Source organism: Anser cygnoides, chromosome 12 (assembly GCF_040182565.1).
Source record: "Anser cygnoides isolate HZ-2024a breed goose chromosome 12, Taihu_goose_T2T_genome, whole genome shotgun sequence".
In the NCBI taxonomy this organism is placed as follows: domain Eukaryota; kingdom Metazoa; phylum Chordata; class Aves; order Anseriformes; family Anatidae; genus Anser; species Anser cygnoides.
In genome coordinates, this window is record NC_089884.1 from 15,959,247 (window position 1) to 15,979,424 (window position 20,178).

Below are 20,178 nucleotides of genomic sequence, written 5' to 3' on the forward strand. Positions count from 1 at the left end.
TGGCTTTAATTCTACAATCACCGGAAATGTCTTCAAATCATCCTTAACCTGGTTTTCCCAGCCTTTGTTCATGCATTACCCCAGTCCACTCCAGTATATGTGCATTTCCCAAGAATACCTGCTGCTGTCCTAGGCTTGAAGAAAGACCTCTAACACTGCCCTGACCGCAGAGCAAGAAGTGGAATCCCATTTTCTCTCAAAACAGTTGTAGAGATGCAAGACGCTGCAACTTTGCCCACTGCCTCAGCACGCTCATATGAGCATAATCCGCACTGTCACAAAGCCTCAAGAAGTGTTCATGTAATGGGAATAATGCATGACAGGAAGACATAAAGAACTAGTCAAGAAGGCTGTAGCTGTGATAATGTTTCTACAAGGAGATCAACTTACCTCCTTAGATGTGAAGACTGTGTGAAGCAAAAGCATCTTCTCCCTTTCTTTCACAGGAGTCGGAAGTCCACTGTGAATTCCATGTCATTTTCTAAAATGAAATGAAAATGTTGTGAATACTCTTCTTCTATGACAAAGGAATTAACTGAGTACATACTGCTGTATTTCACTCAAGTTTTTAAGAGAGTGAGTTGCTGGAAAGCTTCACTTGAAAGGCACTGCCAAGTACTGCAGCCTTTAAAAAAATGGTGAATTCGCTTTGTCTGCACTGGGTGATGGTTAGAGGAATTTTTTGTTTGGCTGTTTCATTACACTCCCAAACTGTGTTGCCACAACCGATTTCACTTGCACTTGCCTATAAAAAAATCTTTTGTATCTCTGTTTCTGCAAAACGGTACCTACCTTGTGTCCTTCCCCCACAGAAATCTTTGAGATTTGGGGGAAAACAGACCTTCCTCATTCTTTCCCTTTGAGCCTATTAATGACAAGCTTGCTCTCTTTTTGGAGTCAAACTTTTGCCAAACAAAAAAAAACAACAACAAAACCTTTGTGAGAATTAAAGGAATGAATATGCAAACTACACAACCCCCAAGCAGCTAAATAGGAAGAATAACAATAGAATGGTAATTAAAGCATTACCATTCACTTTATGGACTGATTGCATGCTCCCCTTCCCTCTGAAACAAGCCTTTCATTTAGAGTTGAGGGAGCAACAGAAATCTCTTGGTTTCAGCTGCTAACCGGTAAGGCTTAAGACTTATAAATGAAGTAAGTTCTGTCCATGCAAGGCTCTTGAGCTCCCATGGATGTGTTTACTGAAGGATGGTTCCCATACAGCCATTGCATTGCACTTTCAAATTCCAAAGATTCTGGTTTTGAGGAACTGTTTTAGTTGCTTATCACCAAATAATGTGCCAAGTTAAAAAAAAAAAAAACAAAAAAACCCTCTATCTTCAGTGATCTACTAATCAGTCTTTCCTACTACGGTCTACTCTATTGTCTCAATTTGAGATAATGAATATTAAAATTGCACAATTCATCCCACAGGGTGTTTTTTGAATTATACAGGGCACGATAGAAGCCCTTTTCTTGCTGTTGAAATTCCGCCTTCTTTAGGGTGGAAACAGGAGATATGGATGAGCGGAACATAACACTGTGCAGCAGAGAGGGGAGGAGGAATGCACGGCAAATATAGCAGGGCAAACCTTTAATCTCACTGAAAAATGAAAAAGCCATAGGATCTTTGCAGCCTAATTTGATATCATCAGCCACTGTGCACAAAAATCAAACATGGCTGCGTGCAAACCACAGCTGGCCAACTGCAGGCAAGCAGAGCAGGTTGCATAAACAGCACCAGGATCAACATGCAAGTTCCTGAGGATTTCATATATATTTTGATGCCTGTGCAAAGCAGAAAGAGGTATTTTATACCCATATGAAGAGAACAAGCACATACTTCCATGTTCAGACCCAAAAGACAATCCTTACGCTACAATACTGAACACAACCTTAGAGAGACCAATGGTAGAGTCAGCCTGGCTGGGCAGCCAGCATGTCTGGGAATTTCTAACCTGGTGTTTAAATCCCCAAACCATCTGCTCTCTGGAAGCCAGGGAGTGACACAGGGTTTCACTGTAGTTTGGTTTTATAATAATATTATTTCCATTTATTATATAACAATTCTGTAGAATGGCAAAAATTCACACAGACAGCAAGTTTCAACAGAACTTTTGAAAGTGATCCAGTTCCCAGAAATTAGTGGCAAAACTGCTAGCGGCTTTGGTGAGAGAGAAGGCCCACAATGAAGATGTGTTTTCAAAGGGCTTTAAAATTTTACCCCAAAAAACCTTTCAACTCCAGAATCGAAATGAAAATCCATTCCAAAATCCTACCTTGCACCTCTCGACCATTTATAATTAGGTGGGCAGAACATTTAGCTCACGCTTCCATGCCTTTTTGGGACCAGACAAGAGCCACCCACATCTCATGTGGCTGCTGCCAGCGGGCAGGTGTGGAGGGTGGTGGTTCGTCTGCTCCCTGCTGGTAGCCCAGCACCCCATCCCTCCCATCCAAAACTTCTTTGTAAGATGCAAAATCAGTCTTTTTAAAAGAAATGGGAAAATACAGCATATTGTGTTAAGTTCCCTCCTTAAGATATACTGTACAGGTCGTAACTTATCCTTTTTAATAAAAAAGAAATAAATTTACCTTTTGAGTGTCATTTCTGACCACTGCTGCCCCTTTGCTAAAGCCACAGGGCTTCACAGTAGACAGCCTGATGGAATTCCAGTTCACAGCTTAATTTTCCTCCTGATAAAAGAGACAAAAAGTTCCTTTCAGTAAAAATAAAATTTAATGCGGTCCGCAAATTTGATATATTACAACCTCCGACCTCAGCTTAATTGTTCACAAAGGGCTAACGGTACCACTGGCAAGTAAATGACTTCTACAGAGTGTTGCAACCCTGATAGCTCAGGAGAAGGGGAGCAGCAGTCTGACAGATAATCAAAATTTTTAATGCGAACCATAGTGAGAGAGGTTATTCAGAGCACACCCAGACTGTAGGAGCCTTCCACAGCTGCCATGGTAGCTCCTTAGGATGAGAAATGCTTAAACATCATCCTCACTCAACTTCGTTAAGTGTTGCTGCTGTTAGCTACCAACCAATATGCAGTCTGACACTTCACAGCAACAGACAGCAACGGCCTGGGACTTACAAAGACAGAGACATGGTACTTAAATTTCTTTGTGGCCAAACCTGCCCCCAGTTCTGTGGCCCTGAAGAGCTTTTCTTAGAGTTTGACAAGGAACTGAGGGAAAGAGTGTGAAGACAAAAAGAAAGGAGCCATGCAATAACATCCACCACTGGCCCACGGTGTCTGACCTTTCAAGGGTTGCTGCAGAGAGCAGGATTTTAGCAAGGCTTCTGGGTCTGTCACTGCTTACACCAGTTTGCAAAGGGCCATACAGGGCAGGGCATAGCAAAGGGAGGGCAAAGGAGGGGCAAAAGGGTGGGGGTCTCTCTTTGTCCTGGCTGGTTTTATTTGGGAAGTCAGGGAAGGTGTGAAAGTGTTGCTTTATAACATACTCCACCTCACTGTCTGGATCTGGAAAGTGCCGAAACTGAACGCTCTGCACACAAGAAAATTTAATTTACGCTTCTTGGTTAAAGTCATTCCACGGCAGTTCCTCGCCACCACTCCTTCCTCCTCATGCTTTTCCCCTAATGCAGCGTGGCTCCTTCCACGGGCTGCAGCACTTCAGGATAAACCTGCTCCTGCGTGGGCTCTCCGTGGGCTGCAGGTCCTTCAGGGAGTATCCGCCTGCTCCAGCATGGGTCCTCCATGGGCTGCAGGGGAAGGGATGCGCCAGTGCCTGCAGCGCCTGTCCCCACCTTCTTCTCTGACCTTGGTGTTCACAGGACTTTTTCCCCACTTTCCCCCCCTTGCTCCTCACTGCCTGCGCAGCATTCTGCCCTTTATTATGTTCTCACAAAGATGAGATGCCCCTCTTGGACGTCCAGAAGTCATCAGCAACAAAAAGGTTTTATTTTCTACTGTTAGTCTGGGTAAGATTTTGGAGCTGTACAATATGATGAAAAGAGCATACCTACTAAATGCTAGCATGCGTGTCTATGGAGCACTCGAAGTGCTGAACCGTGCATACATTTACACCTTGCCAGGCACAGGTCGTTAGCAGATGTACTTATAGAGAAGGCCCTGAACAGTTTGCTCCTTCCCCTCCCGATTCAGCGTGGGGTCAGTGACATCAAACAGCTCCCACAGAGCAGTTGCAGCCCCCAGGGACCACTGGGGCATTTACAGCTGCATTTGTTCAGGCAGCTGTCGCTCATCCTAGGGATCTGCTCCACAGCAGGCTGAGGCTCCCAGCACAAAGGAACTCAAACGATATTTTACTAGAAAAAGGCAGGATAAAACCCACGTGCAGAGTGGGAGGGTTAATGCCTGATGCCTCCTCCTCCTCCAAATGTGGAAAATGACAGCAGGAAAAAAACGGTGGTGAAAACTGTACCTGTCCTAATGCTGGTGGAAAGACAGCTGAGCTGCCTACATCTGCAAACCAAAGGGAAAGAACGTCTCAGGATGAGAGGGCAGCTGTGTCTAAGCGTAGGCAAAATCTTCAGTCTCTTCGAAATTAGTGATGCTGATATATCCAGTATGCAGAATGGTTGCCGCAGTGTCACTGGAAAACAACTAAGAAAGCCTTCAGAAGTTCATACCTCAATTTTAAAGCTGAGGCTATTTTAGCTAATGCTCCCGAGGTGACTATCTGGTCAAATGTCAGAGTTTATATTGCTGAATGAAATCTCTATGAGATCTTTGCAGTTTGGGAACCATGTTAAGTCTCCAACGTGAGCTTCTCAGATTATACTGGGTTGTGGATATGTTTTTTTTCTTCCCTCTGCTTGGAACATATCTCAATCTCCCCATACTCCTGCAAACTATTGAAAAACTTTGTGTCATGTTTCGACACCAGTTTCATTGCTGTGGGATTTTCCCCCACTAATTCATTTATTCTAAAAAAATCTTTTCATTGATGCTGCTTCTGTATGCTTTCAAGCCTAATATCTTGCAAATTGGTAATTTATTGTTTTATTTTTAAGGAAAACATTGCCTGGAATTTAGTCTCTTACAACTAATGCCAAACTTCACACTTCATTTTTAACTCTTTGACCTCCAGGATTCCTTTTCCTGGTCATCCCTCTGAGCCTCTTGGTTTTGCTGGTGGTTATGTTTTTTCTGCCAGTCTCTGCATTGCTTGCTCCTTTGTTTTGGCACAGGACCGCGTGTTACCTGTTGCAGCAGATTAGCTCTGACAACTGGCTTACATCTGAGTAACACATCCCACTGTGCTGATTGCATATTAGTGACCATTACATTTGGAGCCTTACGCATCAATTCATGTGGCTTGAAGGCGTTTTCTTGATTGGCAGACTTTAAAAAGAGCTTTTTCAACCACAACACTAGAGCATTCACTCCTCTACCATATGTGAGTCATTCTTCCTAGCAGTGGCTTCATAGTCCTTTTTTTTTTTTTTTTTCTGTCTCTTCTAGTTTGGGACTCCTGTATTTCTGTGTGTCCAGCTCACAACACCTACAAGGTAGTACCAAATTTCATGCACCATTAATTCCACTAACATGCAGAGGCTTGTTAATTTGAAGAGCTCAAGACAGACACCAAAACTGTGGAAATGTGTTTTTTGAAGTTTGGTCTTAATAGAAGGCTTTTACTTGTCCAGGACAGCTACACTGTACAGAAAAACACCACTGATGATAGTGATGGAAATAAATGCGGATGCTCCTGTTGCAGAGATCTCTCCTGCTAAACCATTTACCTTATGCGCCCTGCACTTTATTTTATTTATGTATAAAGGCCATGCCTGGAGCAGGCTGTATTGAATGTTCCCCTTTACAAGTGAATCTAAATAATACACTCTACCTAATGAAAAGCTACCTCTGTAAACACAGAAAGGAGTGAATCCACCTTCCTGTTTCCACAGGAGGTAACAACTAAGGCCCCCTCCTCCCCACATTCCCATTTACCTGCTCACAGCTGCAGCACCTTGGCATTTGCTTCACCTACCCATGAGAGCTCCCACCGCTCCTCCGGCAATTACAGCATGTGCCTGAAAGAGGAAAAAACAAAAGGAGTATTTTAGTTACAGGAAAGACAGCAGTAAGGTTCACAGTGTACTTTCTCCTTCTGTAGTCAAGGTTTTACTTTTTTAGCTTTGTTCTTCTCATATCTGCTAGATCCTCTCCATCCTTGGGAAAGCAGTAGGTATCAGATGCTGACAAGATAGCACTGAGCTAAGCCCATAAGTTATATTTTCATATTATCTTTCATATAATGAGCATCTGTACTTTTTCCATTTATTTGTCTAAGCAAGTTCCTCCATTATCTTCTGGTACTTTTTTTTTTTAAATTATTGGCTGATACCCAAGTAGGTAAAATATTTCAGCTCCATCCCATCTCTAGGTTCAAAGAAAAAAATAAGAAAGAAACAGTGTAAGGTTGATCACACACTTGTTATTAAGTCAAAGCCGGATTCAAGTGTTTGTGTGAGGTAGAATTATCTCATTCTTTTTGTCTGTGTCTTTCTGTGATCTACCAGTCAAGTATGTGATTGGATTTCAGCTCAACAAAACCTTAAATTACACACCTATTGTGCCTGAGCTAAGCCTAGTTTCACAGCACTGGAGAAGGCTCCTCACTGCTCTTTTGGCACTGTTCGATCTGGCTTCTGCTATCATCTGCAGGTTGATGAATGAGTAATAGGATTAGAAAGTCTCATCTCTGAAATGCTGTAATTGTCACATTGGGTGAATTGACAAAAGGCTCGGGTGATGGAGAGGTGCTCCGTAACGCGGAGTCTTATGTTCAACCTGCACTCGCTAGCCAACGTGAAGAGAGGAGGAGGAATAAAAAGAATCCCTCCAGCTCTCCATTTGCTCAACATGCACAGATATCCCCATGCTCTAAATTAACCTTTTATGCATGAGTTTGTTGGAAGGCAGAGTGCTCTGCCTCTTAAGGGATCTTATCTCGCTGCAGGGAAGATGATATACTTGTTGATTCTTTGGTTAGTGCAGGAGATTAAAAAGTCTAGGAGGGCTGGAAGCGAGGAGCAGACTTACCCGTTCTCCCCAGGAATCTTACATTCAAAAGACCAGGGTAGAGATTTTCCCCCAGGCAAGCAGAAAAGCATGGTGCAAGCCAGGTGCATCCGCAGGTCCTGCCTTGTCATCGAGGAGGGTCAGCAGCACACCAGCTCAGAAACCAAAGTGCCACACATTTCTTTCTGCAAGCCCACCTGTGTTAGCCAGGATGTGCTGGAGCACAGATGAAGTTATCCGTGGCTCCTGTCCCAAGTCCAATTTCAGAAGGGCAGATTTGCAAGCCCAACCCGGATGCGTTGGCAAGGTCTGCCGGGGACCTACCTGCCTAAATAGCTACACGAGCACAGCACTGCAAAGCCTAGCAGCAGAAAACAAGCAGAACAGATAAGTAAAACCTTCCTATTGTTTCTTCTGTTTGCTTTTATTTTAATTTCCACTGCCTGCAAGCGCCAGCAGCACCTCTGTTTTCAAACAGAAGAATGGAAATTGAAAAACCATAGTGGGGCAGTTCTCTGCTCTGAAGTACCACCGGCACTGCCTTCTGAGAAACGGCTTCATGCAGCGCATACAAATTAACAGAACTTTATTCCTGCCTACCTTTTATTTAAAAAGACTATCAAAAGCCAACATCGCTTCTGCTAAAAGAATATGTCCCCAAATGCTCTGCAGATGCAGCCTGTGAGGTCAACATTCGCCATCCCCTCTCTCTGTCAGTGTGAGTTTCATTTTAATTACAAGTGCATGTTTTGCACGTTGTAAAACTACCCCTGGCTCTGACCACCGTAAGAAAAGGAACATTTAGCTCAGGAAACAGTAGCTGACCCTGTCTGCTCTTTTTCTTCCTTGGCATCAGCTTAGACTATTAACACCTTATGTGTGTTGCCTGTATGTCCCACATATGTGTGCTTTGCATCCATTTCATGCAATACCTGTCCTAAGTGCATACTAAAAGCTTCCTACTGGGAATTTGCTGCTTTGTTTGACTCCTCTTCTTGGCATCTTGCTTAGCTATTGAATTCATCTGCTTGACAGAGAAACCTTTCTGTGTGCTAGAAGCTTTGTCCTTGGAAAGCTGTGACATTAGGCTTAAACACATAGAGGCCTTTTTCACCTCTCACTTCACTCCTTAATTATTCATTCCCAACAGAGGAAATCAGGAGGAACCTGGCAGCCAATGTAAACATTTTGTAGGCGAAAGCAATTTTTTGGCTCCCCAAGAGCATAGTATGACCATGATAGTTAAGTTCCTTACTTAAAAACCTACTGGATTTGTATGAAAAAAAGCAAAACAATTTTTTTTTTTAGGGGGTATGAGGGGGGCAGAGGATGGATGCAGAGCAAAGCACAGCCTATTTGACAGTGACTATTTTAATCTGAGTGCCCTTTGCCAATTGATTTCAGAGAAAAGAGCCAAGCCTCCAACATATGTCCCATTTATAATTTTAATTTTCTTTGCCCCAGCATAGAGCAGCATCCTACAAGCCCAGCTAGTACCTGGCAACACGGGATAAGTGCATCCAGTGGCTGTGGCTTTGGACATTTCCCACCTAGAGCTGCAGCTAAAAACCCCTTTGCAGCTGAGCCCCACCTCACCACGGTAGCACTTTCCCCCATTTCACACACACGACCTGAAGTAGCCAAATTTTGGAGCACCCTGTTATTAACAAATGGCAATAGATGCCCTGTGCAAACAGTTTGTAGAACCAGGGCTACAGCCAATATTTTCCCAGTCTTGCTGTTAACCTGAACTGAAGCACACAACATTGGCCCGCTCCCAGGAACCGTCAGTGGGAAGCACATATAGCAACGGGCCACCCACTTACTATTTTCTTAGAGAAAGTTTGCCAGGAGTGATATGTAGCTTGCACCACCTTCCTGAAACATTTCCACACTCCCCAAGCCTGCACAGGTCGGCACTTACCACCACCTCTCATTTCAACCTGCCCTGCTCCACCTCCTGCTCCTTCCACGCAGCCCAACGTTCTCCTCCTAGCGCTTCCTTCTCTTCATCACCTTTTCCTGGCTTCGTGCCTTTTTTCATGCTGTTCCTAATGCCTGGGACAACCTCTGATTAATGTTCAGCAAACAGCCTCCTCCACAGATCAGGCCGCGCCCAAGCGTGCTCTGTTTTCTCTTGTTCGGCATTATTCTGACTCGTGCCTTCCACCTTCCCAAAGCAAAGGCTCCGACTCTGACAACAAGCAGCACCATTCGTTTCTGCAGGGCGACCCAGCAGTTCGGGACCGGGCTGCTTGCTGTGCAGGCACCACCACAGCTTCTCACCGAGCAGGCAGCGGGGCAGTTTATCTAGAAAACAGCTACTATCACTCCAAAAAACAAAGGGTGAAACCCAGCATCTTCCCAGCGCATTTAGCTATTCCCTTGCCCTTTTCAAAGTAGAGAAACGTGGGCACAGCTGCTCGCAGTGCATCCTACGAGGGGGCAGGGGTGGCTCCATGTCACCTGTCTGTCCCCTCCTGCTTTGGGCTAAGGTTGGGATGCAGAAACAGCAGAAAGCAAAATGTGATGCCGAACATAGGCCGACTGTGGGAGGTTACCACGATGGCCTGGCTGGGTACAAAATGCCCTGTGTGCTGCAGTCTTGGGAAAAGTCTATTTCCAGGATTCATCGCCATTGGTACGGCAACATCTAAAACAAACTGAGAACCGAAGGACAATTTATTTCAGTCTTTGATTACTAACAAATGCCAAATACTGTATTACTTTTGGCTCTTTTAGACTACTTGATTTATTCGACCTTTTTCTTTTGGCAAAGAACAACTTCACTCTTTGAGAAAAGGTAAGCTAAAATGGAAAACAGTTGGGTGACTTCTCACTGTATTAAATGTAGTCTTCTTGAGACCAGCAAGACTCCCAGCGTTACGCTGTTTCTGTATTAAAATCTAATTCTGAAAGTTTGACAAAGCACACGTTTAACACAGGTCAGCAGTATATTGACAGGATGTTAATTTTAAATTGTGTCAGCATTTCCTGTCTTGAGTGTTAATGTCAATTAGCACCTTGCTGCATAACCTCCAAGTCCTCCCTTATTACGGGAAGGTAGCAAAGCACGCAGCAGAAGCACTTCTATTCAAAACACCACTCGCTATCAGCCAAACAAAGAGCTGTCATAACAAAACCGGCGAGGTGAAAGTGCCTAAGCTGCTATGGATTTGAGGTTAGAAGCCTTAGTCTTTTTCCTTATTCCTGATACTAAAAGTGTAAGCGTGTCAACTTGGAGCGAAAGGCTAATTACTTTGAGGCTCTTTGAAAAGTGTGTTACCATTCAAAATCTCTAAGCCTGACATAAAGCCCTTGGCTTTAGATCGCACAGTGTATAGCTCACTGTAGGTCATCCGTGAGTATCCTTAACGTGCTCTGAAACGTGCAGCCTTATTCTGGGAAAGGTGCACGTTTCTGCACACCTGCTTCCTGCAGTATTTCACACATGCATCCTGCTCCCCAGCAGCTTAGCTCGTTCCCAGGCACCCAGTGAACAAGCCTGGCCAATTCGGACACGTTTCAAAGCACTGTGTAAGGACTGCTCTACAAACTTCACAAAATTCTCACCTACCCCCTGATCTGACAGCAGCTCGCAGCATGTATGTGTACATGAAGCTCTAGACAGATCCATATCTAGGCTGGGTACCTTTTCTTGCACTTCGCTGTTACATTCGGCAGTGCAGAGATATCCAGGGTACAAACCCGACTTCCTCAAGTCGAGTAAAAGCTCTGCCATGAACTCGCTGCCTGTCTTGCTCGGAATACAGATGTGTTCCCAGAATGACAGCACAAACCTCAGGACATTTAGTCTAAATTCTGAAGGAAGCTAGCTGGTAGTGCAGTCTTTTGTGAGAAGGAAATTTTAGTGGGAAACAGAAAATGCTACAGTCTTGCCAATCAGCTTTAATTCCAGGTCTTGTCACCTGTTCAGTTAAAATATTCAGATAAGGATTTTCATCAACGATTCACTGTAAAGCCTAGTGCTGGATGTCTGGAAGCTCTTCTTGAAGTCCATAGGTGCTCACATTTGGAACAATGGTCACTTATTTTTAAATCAGACTTTACAAAATTTGTAATTATTAATTATAGCTAGCTGGTCCTTCCAAATAAATATCTTGGAAAGTACTTTGACAGCTCCTCGCCAACATTACAGGGGAACAGGAATAATACAGAAGTGACTTGATGATCCTTATGGGTCCCTTACGACTCAGGATATTCTATGATCATACAAAATCATATTGGATTAAAGTCAATGATTTCTATGCAAATCAAAAGCTTGGCAGGCATGGCATTAACAATCTGCAGTGCACTACACACTATTGCACCAAAAGCTTGTCGTTTCACATCAAATTGGATGTGGTTTTCCATCGACGGAGAGCGGGGCTCCCTGTGGGTGTGATTATTGCCCCGCGTCCCAGGTGACCACGGTCAGCAGCAGCAGCGGATGGCACTCCAACACTGTCTCACTCCCGCAGCTAGAAATTGGTTCCAAGTACAAAACATTCTCGTACTCGCCCTCATAAAGCACCTCGGTTCCTACCTTTGTTTCTTTAGAGCAGGGACTCAAGGTGTGGCCAGGCCCCATGGGGTAAATCTGCTGCCCTTGAGATGTGGTGCAGAGATGACACAGGCATTATGCACAGCCCTTGCGCTGGGTGCTTACGCTCTGCCAGATTCTAAACAAATTGGCCAAACAAATTAATGCCACACACCCTAAATTGGCTGAACAAATTAATGCAACACGCCCTTTGCACAAGGGTGCCTTTGAAGGCCAAGGATGGTGCGTGTTGCAGCGAGGTGCTTTATACCGAGGAGACAAATCTCTCCCGAGAGAACAGAAACAGCACATTATAGTTTCAAGTTAGAGCAGGGCTTTCACCCGAGAGCTTTTCAGACACCAATACTGTGTGTTGACATTTAATTACTAAACTCTTAAAACAAATAATTTGTATGAGCAAATGCTTCTCAATCATTTCATAATAACCCAACTAGTGTTTCTTGGCAGTTAGAACAAAACCAGAAGCATGTTGAAATCGCGCACACAATGCCTTGTTCTGACATGGGAAGAGGTGCCAGATAGAGCAGTGTGAACCCTCCAGGCTGTGGGAGCTGATGGGAGTCAGGAACCGAGCGCTGCAGTTTTGTTCCCAGGGGCTGGCAGCAAATCAGCCCCAGCAGGTTCACTGGGAGGTTGGAGTTTACTGAATTTCCTTCTCCAAACAACCCTCCCTCCTTCAGCTCAAGGTCCTTTCCTCCACTGAGCCCCAAAGCTCCCAGCAGAGGATTAAGGGAGGGGGCATTCTCAGGGCTCGCTGGGTGCGAGGTAGCTGGGAAGGCAGGAGCCTGGTAGGCAGGCAGCAGGTAGATGCCTTTGGTTGCTGCGTGAGCACCTAAATCATTGGAGCATTTCCTTCCACCTTTCAGCGTGATCTATGGCAAAATTTTGCACCTCTCTGCTACCAGGTAGCTCAGCTCAAAGCCAGTCCTAGCCGACATGTAAAACCCACGGCTTTGCCTTTTCACTTCCTCTGTTAGAGGGTCTGCCTCGGTGCAGCACAAAGCACTGCTCCCTGGAACAGGTCTTCTTCAAGTCCTCCTTGTTCTTATGCTATTACGTCCTCATTTTCTCTTCATGCTCTTCAGGACAATGGCTGAGACTTGTCAAGAGATTTTTCATAAAGAAGCTGCAAAATCTGCATGCTACATATTCTGTCTGCTTACCTGTGTAATCCCTCCGTATGTGGGACTTTTGTGGAGTGAGGTTAGGACATTAATGGAAACAAACCACTTTCCGATGAGAATTAAAACACCTAAGTATAATAGCTTTGCAAGTGCAGATCACAAGTTTGGCTTGCTGTGGTTCTCCAGGACCCAACCCTCATGGATATCTTATTGGGCAGTCTGCCAGCTAGAAGAGCTTTCTCCACCACACAAGTGGATTTTTACTTTTACTTTTTTAATTTAAGTTAAGTCTGGAGTTCCTGAATTTAATCTGAAGCAATATTTGAGTCATGCCACTGGGACCTCCGGTGCTGCTCCTTCCCAGTTCCCCTTCCCTCCTTGCACTTCCACCTACCTACTCAGGGTCCTTCTTTTCTTCCTCCTTTTTCTCACTCTTATAACCTGACTTCCTTACAACTGTCTCTCCTTTCACACAGCAATCCCACCATTCCCCAAGCACCTTCTTGCACGTGCACATATCCACTGACACCCCCCTCCATCACAGCAGCGTGTCCTGCTCCTATGTACCTGTTCCACCTCTCCTAAGCAAAGTTAGTGGTTTTAAGTGGGCACCGGTGAGCAAAAAGCCATCTCCATCACCAGCCGCTTGAAGTACACTGCTTTCAGTGGTGCAGGACCAGGACTGATTTTGATGTGCAAGCTCTCCATACGAAGGTAAAGCAGAGTGCTGTTTCTGTGGAAACGTCAACTAAAATGCCTCTTGGCCGCTAACGCTTTATTAATAGTCCAAGTTTGCATCAGTGGTCTCAAACTCACAGTGCCTTCAGCTAGGGGACCTCTGAAGTGCTAGGCCTGTCCCAGCACACTGCCCTCCTCCCTAATTAGGAGCCACCTATTGTGTTCCAGTGTTCTCTCTGAAAATTGCCACTGCAACCTTGCTATCAGCTCAGTATCTTACCATTAGTGAGGAGGGCAAACGCGTGGTGTCCTTGACATGTCAGCTAAAAACGTCTGCCCCCCTTTCTCTCTGGGGAGCGAGCCTATAAGCTCTGTAATGCATTTAACCTCTACCACCTCAGGGACTAAGAGTCTCCACAAGCAGTTTGCTGCTGCCCCACCCCTGAGCTAACTCATTTACCTTATTTTTTCTTACAATGTTCAATAAATCACGCTCCACCCTTTAAAAATTATTATGGTTAATATATGACTTGCTAAAGAGATGCTTATAATTCACATAACTATGTTATAGCTTTAATCTCATAACACAGAACATGAATAAATGTGGCAAGGCTCTCTGAATTAATAGCCTGACTTGTATTCACGTATTTAGACATGCTTGTATTTGTATACTTCTCTTACCGTAATTACAACATACAGGCCAGATTCTGATCTCCATGTCAAAGGAGAAAAAAAAAAAAAGCAAAGAACTGACATTGCAGAGCATCAAAAGAAATAAAATACTTTGCAAAAATTACTAATTTCTATTGCAAAGCAATGAATAGCTGGCTTTCGCAATGCATCTACAAGCAAGAATTTGATTCAAGTTTGTTTAGTTTTCACTTGAAGAGCCTGAGTTTTAAAGACAAGTGTATTCTTTCTGCAGTCCTCAAAGGTTTATTAAATTTGATAAAGGCCATATCCCTTGCTTCTTGATAGTTGGTTCAATATTGAATCCCGCTGCTCAAATGCAAACGCTTCAAGTAAGACCAATCGCTTGAGCAAAAGCTGGAGATGTGCAAGAGACAGCTGCTGGTCAAATACTTGGAAATTCCTCATAACATTAATTCCCATCTTTATACCTCTTGGCTTTTCACCTTTTTTGGTTTTGCTTTACCAAGTATTCAAAGAGCAAACCAGGAATGTTCACCCTAGCGTGAAAAATGAGGAGGACCCATAGAGAAAACATGGGAAGATTGCAAACCCAAGAACTCACACCAGAAAATGTTGTTATTATTGACAGGGATTTCTACATATAAACTAAAAAATATGAAGTGTCATGAGATTTTCCTTAATTGAATTGTGTCTGAGAGAAATGACAGTTGTTGCTGTTTGGAAACCACAAGTTTGAAAATGAGCGTGTTTAAAAGCAAAACAAAGCACAAGATTAAAAAGCTAGCCCAATAATCTTGAAGTTCCCTGAATTATTCACAGCATCAAGTAATTTTCCTAAATACATGAAGGAATGTAAAAGCCTGTGATTCTTGACAGTGGAAGCCGCAGTCCTACCACAGCTCAGGCCACGTCTCCTTTATTAAAGCCAATCCCAGAGCCCATGCAAGTGCACGTTGGTGGCAGTGCCCAGGCGCATGAAGCCCTTTGCAGCACCGAACCTCCATTTCAAATGTTCGGTGCCAACTTCTCACTGTGGAATACCTCACACATTTCTGAGAAGCATCACCAGCTGGGGAGCTAACTTGAGTCATGACAAGAAATGATGAGAAATATTTCTAGGTCTACCCATGCGAAGGTAAAATTTTTAGGAAAAAAAAGGAATATTTCATGATTTTCACTGCATCCTTCTGGATTTTGTTGGTTTAACTTAAAGAAAGTTGGAAGCCCCATGGACAATTTAACTTACCTGAGAACCTCAATTAACATTTATACAAAGGAGGTTTCTGTTAGGCTCACGCTAGCGTACAAAAGCCTAAAACATGAAAGGCCCAGAGTCAGAAGACACGCAGAAGGATTCTCAGCTATAACCTTTGGAAAACTGATAACCAAGTTCTTGATTTTTTTGGTGTGTGTGTGTGTGCATGCGTCTGACTTTTGTATGCAATACTGAATGTACATTTTTAACTGAACTCTGCTATTTATAAATTAATCAGTTACATCCAATTTACACAATACTGTATATTAACTGCTGGCTGACTTGGAAACACCAGTAAATGAATAAACTACGTCTGAAAGGAAAAAGAGATGATGTGCTCTGAAGCCGTTATTGACAGTCCGAGGATAAGGATCTGCATCAGATCCTACTTAAAGCATTTGGCCTCAGGAGGGAGGGTTTAGTAGCTGAAACTCATCCTATTCCATCAGATAGATTAGTCCAGAGTGTACAGTTCTTTTAAAGCCACTGTGAGAGTGTATTAGCTATAACCTGTTGCTGGGAAATATCCACGGATATCCAAAAGTAACTGTGTCCATGCTAGTAACCAGCTGCAGAGCTTGGTGCATCCTCCGACCACGTTTGCTGTCTTTAAGCAGACCACAATCACACCAAAGGTGATGGATCAGTTCTTCCAAATGCAAACTACAAAGGTGAGAGTGTAACCATGCTTCAGCCCCAGTGAGGCTTTATCAGTGTAGAGGGGGGGATCAGCATCTTCCTCAAGAACAAAGGGAAGAACTAGAGATTTGGAAGTACTGGTAAAAAGAGCATAAAAAACAAATGCTGTGTAAAAATAGTAACTTTGCAGTGAAGTACAAACACTTCACCTGGCAGTGAGATATGCACCTGGGTATATTTGTCAGTCACAAGAAGATGGCAAGCAAGCTTGGTGATGTGGCTGTAAGAGAAGAGAAAATCACAGAACACGAGGCAAAGCACGTCAGCCCCAGGAAGACAGGGCAACGGGCTGCACCCCGCAGGCCTGGAGCACTGGGCACAGATCCCCTCACTGAGGGCAGCAGATTTGAGGCAAATTCAACCTGAAACAGACACAGAGAAAGGAGAGTAGGAGCTTCAGGAACGTATTGCACAACAGGAGGCTAAAAATGTGCTCAGCTAGGAAAAGAAGGCTGTTGTCTAAATATGTAAATGTGCATATTTAGTAAGTACATACTGAATATGGTGTGCAAGCACTCTAAGTATACAGCAATGATCCTTTCCTGTCAAGGGAAAAAGAGGAATAAGTGATCTGGGGCTATGAAAGCTGAGAATGACAACTTCCTGGAACAGCTAAGAGGAAAAGCACGTCATATAATCACAGGACCTTAATTAGAAAAATAATGGTATACCGTGGCTGGATGAAGCAGGTTGCTTCCAAACTCACACAGTCCTTACAACTTCAGGAAAGACTGATGGACTAAGATGGGTGGAAGTGGAGCTTGTAGGCCTGGCTTGGAAAGAGTGGCGAGACAAGAAAGATAACCTGCAAATAGAGTTTCTTCTTTCTCCCAAGCTGGTGGGTTCAGTCATATAACCCCCAAAACAAGAGCACCAAGATTTTGGGGAATAACAGCCTTTTAGAGTGTCACAGCTAAAGCTCTGACATCTTCCAGTTTCAATGTCCTTACTGAGGAAGGACAAAGTATTCTGCCTGTCCACCTTCATTTTCAGAAAAGAAAAAAAAAAAAAAGAAAAAAAGAGCTCCCTCCAATGTTGAGCTGGTCAGTAAATGAACCCTACGTCCCAATCTTTTTCAACTGCTATGATGCAGAAGAAGGTGAAGTGCTATTAAGCTAGTTTACAACACTGGGCAAAAGTGATTTTTTGCTTAATAAGGAAATATCTAGTAATTGGTCATAAGGCAAATGGCATTAACGAGCGGGCCATTTGGCTCTAAATGAACAGATCACAACCCAGAGGGTTTCATCTACATCAGTCTTTGCTCTTTAAGAGGTTTTCATTTCAGGAGTGAATCAGTGCTAAAATTATAAACTAATGATGACAGAACACATTGGGAGTAAATTTGGAAGCCAATCAACTACTAAAGACAAAACCTTTGTGCACTTTATACTCAGCTTCTGGATGTCTCAGGGCATTCCAGTTCAATTTCTCTGGTGTGCCTAGGAACATTTCCTTGGATGTTGTGGGCAAGAGGAGGGCTGAGACTCAGGAGATGAAATCTGTACAGTCAGGGCTAAAGGGAGGAAATGGCAATTCTGCAGACTAAAAGTAGCACAGAAGATGAGAATTGAGGAAAGAAGAGGTCTCCATGTGGAATTACTTTGCTAGTGATGGCCAGCATCCAGGTGAAACAAAGATCCAAAGAACTCTTATTTTGAAAACAAAACATATTAAAAAATACTTTTAAAGGTCAATTTGCAGCAGTTGAAGTTATTTCAGTTCTGACAAAGTTTAATCTCAGTGAAAAATGTGTCTACCGTGCCCATCAATGGATGGGGTTTGCACTGGTGAAGCTCTGATGTCTTTGGAGGTCTGAAAAAGCCAGGGATTTGAACCATCCACATTTAGTGGATTCAAACCAACCCCGCATGCTTTAAAACTCCTGTAGGTAGATAAAGCATTTCTCAAGCAGTGCTTCTTATTCAGATCGCACCCCCTTCAATTCCTGCACTCTGTTTATGTTGAATTATTTGTCTACCAGCTGCATAGATAATTTAGGCCTAAATAATCTGATATGTTAAGCAAACAATAAGAAATCAACCCAAACATTTTAGCTCACGTAGCTCTTTGAGAGTTTCAATTTTGCTATTAAATGCCACTGGAAAGTGGAGGGAAAGACAATATTTCTGTGTGGCATGCTGCTCATCTAAACTCCTCCCTGCCAGCTCTGTTCAGCCTGCACAGTATAAGCCACAACTCTTTAATTATCATGTGTTCTGCCAAAGGTGCAGTCAGGGGTGTTTATAAGGAAACGAAGATGGTAAGCCAAATTTCATTTGCAGATCAGACATGCCTGCTAGCAGATGAAGCCAAGGTTTTAGGTGTAGATGAGATCAGTAGTTCTGTCCTCCAGGGAAGGTGGCTGCACCTCAAAAATTAATGAGCAATTTTTCAAATTGATGTTGTAAGTTAAACTAGTCATTTTCACAATTAAGCGCTTCACCAAGCATTTAGGAAACAGTAGTTTCTCATTGGAAAACCAGTTCTGAGGTCCAACTGGAGAAGATACAAAGCAAACTCACAGTTATATCAGCTCTACTCAGCCACTGTGTGAATACCATTGGGAAGGGAAGTAAGGACATCTCCTCGCAGGGCAGGGAGAGGATGTTCCATGTTACAAAGGCACTGAAGTCCAAACTGGGTAGTTTTCCTGACCACAGTAAATCACTTTGCCTGTTACAAAGCCAACCTTTAAATTACAAACCTTACTAATAATTATTAGTTATTTTCCTTCTGAGTCCTGCATTGGTTTACTATAATAACCAATACTCCCCTGACCCACTGATGGGGAAACTGAGGCAACGCACAAGACTGCCTTGACAGTAACCACACGGCCTGCAAACGCAAGCTAGCTCCCTTATCTCCTGGCCCACCTTCAAGACAGCCTCCTCTTTCCCTCCCTTTCTGTGATGGGGCCACCTCTGTCATCCTTTCCTAGACAGAATTTGTCCAGAGCCCGCTGCCAGGCCCGCTATGGTTTCTTTGCAACGCATCACACGTGTCAGCACAGGTGCCAAGGAAACGCAGCATTTCTTTTGGCAGCGGAGGCAGCACACAAAGACTTGATGAACTGAACTCACAACATGCTGTGCGAGTTTGGGTAAGGTTTTATTCCTAGCCCAGGTTTCCTGTGCACCACCACGTGTCAGTTCTAACATACAGGCTGACCCTGTAATGCTAATGTGAAGTTGACTTTAAGGGCAGGGGGAACTTTGCGTGTGAAAGAGTTGCAGTTTTGCAGACAACCAATGTCCTGATGCATCTCCTGCAGCCAGAGGAGAAATGGTGTGTCCATGCTGGAAGCCAGCTGAAGTCAAACTATTCCTCCACCGACACAAATACTAGCTTTGTTGTTACTGCTTCCTGTGCTGTTTATAACAGGAAAGCTTTTGTAGTGTTTTGTTTGGATTTTCTTTTGCCTTTTGTTCATCTATATAGCAAAGAAAACACAAAGTTTAAGCTGACCCGATTTGGAGCAGACCCAAAGTTTCATGTTAAAAAGACACAGAAAACAAATACAGCCCTTGCAGACAGAAATGAAAGGCCAGCTATCCCTGTTATGCTGAAGACATTCACTTTTATTACATTACATATGATACAAGTCCTAGCTGTCAAAATCCTCAGGAGCACCTAAACAGATAATAAACAATCAGTGAAAGACTTATGGCTACATGTTTTTCATAGTATTGGAAATCACCTGGGAACTATATTTTAATGGAAAATACAGCTTGATGGAGACAAGCTTCATAGATTTATGAAGAAACTGCAGCACAAATCAAGTGGAGGGTTTAGCTTTCCAAAATGGTATGGAAGCACTAGAAAATAGCACCAAAAAAAAAAAAAAAGAAAAAAGAAAGGACGAAGAAGGACAAGCAAAGAGGAAAGCGGAAAGAAAGAAGTGCCCTTCTAATGATTTATGCTGCAGAGAAGGAATATGCCTACTTGTGATCCTGTTACCCTCACTGCTCCTTGTGATTGTTATTCTTCCCCTAAGAGAAGCGGTCATGTTACACACTGACAGAAAGTTACAACTCTTCAATGTGATTTGTCCACTTAAAACAACATTTATCATGTTGCCAGTTTATAAATCATTTAGGCCAACGAGATTAAGGCTATAGGAAGCCAGCACCCCTAACTGATCCCCATGCCAGATAATTCACAGACCTGCATTTG